This window comes from Lolium perenne, chromosome 7 (assembly GCF_019359855.2).
Source record: "Lolium perenne isolate Kyuss_39 chromosome 7, Kyuss_2.0, whole genome shotgun sequence".
NCBI lineage: Eukaryota > Viridiplantae > Streptophyta > Magnoliopsida > Poales > Poaceae > Lolium > Lolium perenne.
This window is the reverse complement of record NC_067250.2, coordinates 252,558,723-252,565,446: the sequence shown is the minus strand read 5'-3', so window position 1 is coordinate 252,565,446 and position 6,724 is coordinate 252,558,723.

Below are 6,724 nucleotides of genomic sequence, written 5' to 3'. Positions count from 1 at the left end.
ACTCTTTACTCGTACCGTGGTATGTGGTCTCTTATGAACTTATTCATATGCTTGCAAGACATTAGACGATATTCCACCGAGAGGGCACAGAGTATATCTATCCGTCATCGGGATGGACAAATCCCACTGTTGATCCATATGCCTCAACTCATACTTTCCGGATACTTAATCCCACCTTTATAACCACCCATTTACGCAGTGGCGTTTGATGTAATCAAAGTACCTTTCCGGTATAAGTGATTTATATGATCTCATGGTCATAAGGACTAGGTAACTATGTATCGAAAGCTTATAGCAAATAACTTAATGACGTGATCTTATGCTATGCTTAATTTGGGTGTGTCCATTACATCAAGGCTATAATGATATAACCTTGTTATTAATAACATCCAATGTTCATGATTATGAAACTAATCATCCATTAATCAACAAACTAGTTAAGAGGCATACTAGGGACTCTTTGTTGTTTACATATCACACATGTATCAATGTTTCGGTTAATACAATTATAGCATGGTATATAAACATTTATCATAAACATAAAGATATATAATAACCACTTTTATTATTGCCTCTTGGGCATATCTCCAACACATACAAGTGGGGTAATGCAATACACCTTATATTCCGGATTTTTTGTTAAAAATCTATATGACTTACATATAGGAACGGAGGGAGTATATACAAAGACACTAGTGCATTTGATTTTGTATTCTTACATATATACACGAAAAATTACAAGCAATGTGGACATTTACATTATAATAATATTATCGTATTATTACTATCAATATGATACATATAAGTATATATAAGATGAACATTATATTAGCCCAAATGAGTACCGGTGTTTTGATATGAATTTTTTTAATTTCATTCAGATGGGTTATAGTACAATACGCTCATATGTATTATATCTCTATTTAATTCATTAAATAATTAAATCTATAAATGTGATTGTGCAATTACTTATAATTTATACTACATATAGTTCATTAGTTATTATAAGTAAAAAAATATTTACACAATAGTTATAGAATACTATGTTTACATACACTTGATATCTTACAATGCTACTACCTCCGTTTCAAGGAATAAGATGCCCTCGTTTTACGAGCTTTTTGTTTGACCAAGAATTGCTTCAAATAGATAAATATTGTTTATATGAAATTAATATCATTAAAAAGTGCTTTTCAATACGAATCCAACGATACTAATTACATATAATATAACCAAGATTTTGTTGCTCAATTTTTATGGTCAAAGTTCGTCTTGAGATACGCGTGCGCCTTATTCCTTGAAACGGAGGTAGTATATGATAATATTTATACTTATACATAATTAACAATCATTTAATAATACTCCCTACGATTCATATTACTTGTCACTAGTATGGATGTATGTAGTGTTAAAATGTGTCAAAATACATCTATATTGGATATAATTATAACCATGACATATATTTTGGACCTCAATTTGATACTACTATGTTTATAGCGATACTTACATCAGTGTAATTATCTCAAATGAGGTGAGGAATTACCCTTTTCCCCCTAAACCAAGATTAGGAGAAGAAATAAAGTAGAAAAATCTTAGGCTCGGGGCGGTGGGTCCCCTCACTTATATAGCTCCGCCAGTGCACATAAATAACATGATTCAAGAGTTGATATATTTAATTCAAATATTAAGTGTAAGGAAGGTCCATATTCAAACTAAGTAGGAGATAACAGGGTCCGTACATCAGTGATAAAATAAAGAGTAAATTTCATTTTTACCCCACAATTTGCCATTTGCGATAATAACTACCAAATTTAGCAACAAATGATTCATATTACCCCATTTAGTGAAACTCGTGACAAATTTTACCTCTCTTAAATTTCACATAACTGTTTTTTTGCGGGTAAAGAGAGCTTTCATATATTATATATGATTAACAAGTTGTACAACTTCAGACTCAACGATCTCTGCCACAGCTGGAGGGACACGCCCCATCCAGTAGTAGCCTCGACCAGAAAATCTAGCTACATCAGCTAACACATGAGCCGCCTTGTTACTCTCTCTTCCTATTTTCTGGTAGGACAACGTGATGAAGTCTATGCAACGTGTTTGTGTGTGTTTTCCCATTTTGTTTCCTAATCACTGTAACCCTAAAAGGTTTATAAGTACATTTTTATCGTGTGTTATCATCTTAAAATACTATTTTCCCCATCGGTTGTAATCCTAAAATATTTGCCTGCACAATTGTTCATTCCATGGTGTTTGATTCGAACACTAGACCATTTTTAATTCATTTTTTGCTAGGTGTTACTGGAATTGTCTCCCCGTAAAACAATATGAACTTGAAACGGAGACAATTAGAACAATTGAATACGCTCACACTAGACAATTAGAACCATTGATGTCATGTCAATAATCATAAATACCAACCTTTTAGTGTTTCTCAATAACAACTAGCGAGTAAATATGTGGAATAGTATACTTGTTTCTCACTACTACAATGGCGAATTTACCAGGTACTCTTCGATAGGTCGAGCCTACCCTCCGTTTTCAGCAAGAAACCATCAAATTCGTATGCCTCAACCATTATTGATGATGAAAGGTCAATGTTTTGTCAGAGAGTGAAGCAAACAACTGTTAAATAAAGCAAATTTAAACCCATTAACAATCTCATCCTTATGGGGTATGTCTTTGGCCAATTGTTTGGATAAGTTTCAGAAATTCATTGTATACCGGGTCTTGCTTGTATCGTCTTGGTTCCTTGATCCTATCCTTCAGTTTCATCCTAGATTCGCCACTGGTAAGGTATGTAGGAACCAACACTCCCAGCTCAAGAGAGATGGGGTTAATGCAGAGTTGGACCGATGTAGTTTGAAATATGTTTAAAATACTCCTTCCATGGGAAATGCTAGAACACATATCATATGTATGACCAAAGCTAGCCTTCTTTTTCAACATTAATATAACTACCAAGTATCTTAGAACAATTGAATACGCTCACACACACAACATAGGCCACATTCTCAACATCAATATAAGGAGTAAATGGGGCAACCGAGATCAATTATAGCTAAATGGGGTAATTGTTTTCACATATGGTAAACTAGTGGGTAAAAGATGAATTCACTCTAAACTAAAAGGTTAGCCTCTAGGAATCCAATTTATTCTATGGAATGGATTAGTTCATCCATAAAAATCTGCGTGACTTTCTAGCGGAATTGGGACCCCAACTCAAAACATTGATGTGGGTTTTAGCTTAATTCTACCCAACCAAATCTTTTCGAGTTATATCGTATCCATAAAGGGCCGCAACAATTACTACTTACTTTTTCCAGTATTGTACTATGCACGAGAAAACACTCTTACTTATTCTAAACCTGGGAAAATATTATATTCCCATCATATTTCTTCCGATCTTTAATCCAGTGTTGTGATTCTCTTCTCACCTTACATATTCATATTTTCACCTTACATCCAATGTTGTAACCCCCCCCCCCCCCCCCCCCTCCGTAACCGCATCGATTGGTACACTCCTCTAATGTCCTTTTTATTTCCCTTGTTTCTTGTTGAAGCATCATTGGATTCACATGATACAAACACTCTTCAAGTTATCCCCATGAGAACTTCTAAGCGATGGACCAGAAAATCTTGGATGGACTTCACTTAGTTGATGGACATGTCGTCTCCCAATGGAGGAACATAGCTCAGTTTGGGAAACATGGAAGTGCTTGTTCTAAAAAGGACATTGGCAATTTATCTACATAATTTGAGGTCCGACAATGCATGCCATCAAATTAGTCTCTGTTTACATTTAAGAGAGAGGGCCTAATGTGTATATGGAGTGTTGTTTATAACCCTGGGTTAAGGAATTTTACATTAGGAAAACGCTCTCCTTCCCCCGGGGGATCGCGCGAAGCGATGGTCCGTCTTGCTGGCACCGGCTGTCGCTAGGCGTAGAGAATCTGGAGAGATCGGGATGGTTGGGGGCCCACCACGTGCATAGTCTTTATCCTCTCTCTGCCTAAAGGCTGTGCCGTCTTCGACACCCATCGTAATGACCGCAGCGCCTCTTCTCCCTCTTCGCCTGATCCTTCGCCATAACCGCCTTCTGGCCATGGACTACCTTTCACTGCCACAGTTGTCTGCTACCGCACAGCCACCACGGGGCCGAGCTCCTCTGGCCGCCATAACTAGCTACAGTCGGCCTCCGCGGTGATGCTACCGAAGGCGGCGGCGTCTGCTACATCCCTCCGGTGGCGCTGCTACCAAAGGCCGGCGGCGCTGCTGCAAGTAGGGGGAACTCCTGCTATGTCCGGCTGGCGGGGCTGCTACCAAAGGCCGGCGACGCTGCTGCAAGCGGCGGGGAAGCCTTCTCGTCTGGCCGGCGGCTCTGTTGCAAACGGCGGCGGATGCTACGTTCGGCCAGGGGCGCTGCTACCAAAGATCGGCGGCTCTGCTCCAAGCGGCGGCGGTGCCTGCTACGTCCGGCTGTCCGAGCTGCTACCAAAGAAGGTCGCCGGTGCTACCATGGGAGGTGGCGTGCTACCATAGGCGAGCAGAGATGGTACAGAAGAAAGGCATTGCTGCTACCGTTGGTTGCGGCGTTTTCTGCTTGCCGGAGGTGGGATGCTGCAAGGCGAAGGTCTCGCCGGAGTTCGGAGCGGAGGTGCTACCAACGAACGATGGGTTTGCTACCAAGGAACGAAGGTTGTGCTACCCAAGGAGTCGACATCGCCGGTGAGGCTGCCGATGCGAGCGGAGGTGCTTTCAGGCGGGTGCAGTGCTTCGTCGGCGGCGGCGGCAGTTCCGGGAGGCGCGGGTGTAATGCTTCGTCGGCGGCGGCGGCAGTTCCGGGAGGCGCGGGTGCAGCGCTTCAGTCGTGGGCTCGTGGCTTCGTGGGATGTTTTTTTTTTAATGTGCGGGAGCAGTAACTCACGATGTACGGTTTGGATGCATGGCAACGAACGGCTGGCAACCCGGGGGATTGGGGATTTGATCCCCGGGGAACGCTCAGCAGGCCCCTTTACATTATCAGCTACTCCATCCTTTCTATATTATATGTTGCATATATTTTTTTGGTTAAAGTAAAATTTGGTAAAGTTAGACCAAGTAACTATGGAAAATACCATACGGGTCTGATATTTAGACATTTATATTTATTTCTATATAGTCCTCGACCGAACTTTAAAAAAGCAAGGATTATATGCAAGACAATTTGGTAATGAGGGAGTACATAGGAAAAGATTAATTTTGGAACACAGCCATCAAGTGGCCCGGAGTAGCAGAATACTTTAGCTAGGATAACGGCTTTTGTACATGCAAGCATGGAGTACGCAGCTTGGCCGATACGCCCCCTATTTCCGGGCGATGTTTTTGTGCGCGGCGTTGTCGCAGTGCTGCGTGTTTTGTGTGACCTAATAATTGATCTAGTGCCAATAATAACCCGTGAGAATTAAGCAACGCAATTCTTGAGTCTTGACCCGTGTGCTACTAGAGACTGAAAGGACGTTTGGTCATGGCAAGAAAAACTTTCATTAAAAGGAGCAGGAAAAGCCATGGTTTCGCCGGAGGAGGAGAAGACGGACAGGACAAGAGCGCGCGGCGCTGTCACGTTGCGCAGCTCCTAGTCCTAGGTATCGGATTACTTTTATCCCGATGCAATCCCACAAGGCTTTTGTCACTAGCGCGGTTCTTACACGCTTGTCACGGCGGTACACTAATCTCTCCCTTGGATGTGGCTAACATTTTCACGAAAACTGCAAACGGCCACATTAAGCTCTTTATTTTTTAAAAAAAAATCAAAAATCATAATTTGTAGTTTAATGAAATGAGGAGAAGTTTCTGAATGTAGCTGACGATTTATACTTGAAACCTTAAAAATCTCAGTGAGAACATTTTTTTTGTATTCTAAGCTACTACTAAAAACTAACCAAATCTGACAAATTATATAGTTTTGAAATGTGCAGTATTCACCATACTAAGATTCACACTTCGTTATTTTTATATAGTTTGGAATCTAATGGATCTTGCACCGAGATTTTACACATTTGTAGAATACATCATTTGCTATATCCACATTATTCCGCTGAAAAAAATAATGAAAGAGAAAGTTGCCTTTCATCATTAGCTAACGGATCAGAGCGCATACTGTGGAAGGGAAACGGTAGACGCAACAAGGATACCGACGGGGGATAGCTAGGACTCTCCCCCTCTCTCACGGGCCGCTCGCCCGAGTGGCTCCGGAGAGCCCTAACCATAAAACCAAAGTCCCCTCGACTCCCCCGTCCTGCCGCCACCGGCAGTGGCGGCCGCGCCCGGCCGTCTAAGACGGCGGGTAGGGGTGGGCACGCCCCGACGGGGTCCCTTCGCGCGGAGGGAGACGTCTTCCGCGCGACGCAGGTGGTGGTGTGCGGTGGCGGGGCATTCTCTGAGCTCCATCGTCTCGGGGGCTGCGGTGTCGAGCCGGTGGCTGGCGCCCTAGCCGCGGTCATGGGCAGGGGCTTGGGTTGTGCATGTCCACCCCGTGACGGTGCATGGCGACACCTCTCGCCCGCTCCCGACAAGGTCTGGTGGTGTCCTTCGCCTCCAGCAGGTGGCCGAGACTCATGCTGGCTCTTGTTGCCCCGGTTTGCTGGTGGTTGGCGCGGTCCGGCGCTGTCTCGGCCGTGGCCATGGGATGGCGGCGGCGGGCGCAGATCTGGGCTAACGGGCCTAGGTCTGGGCCGCA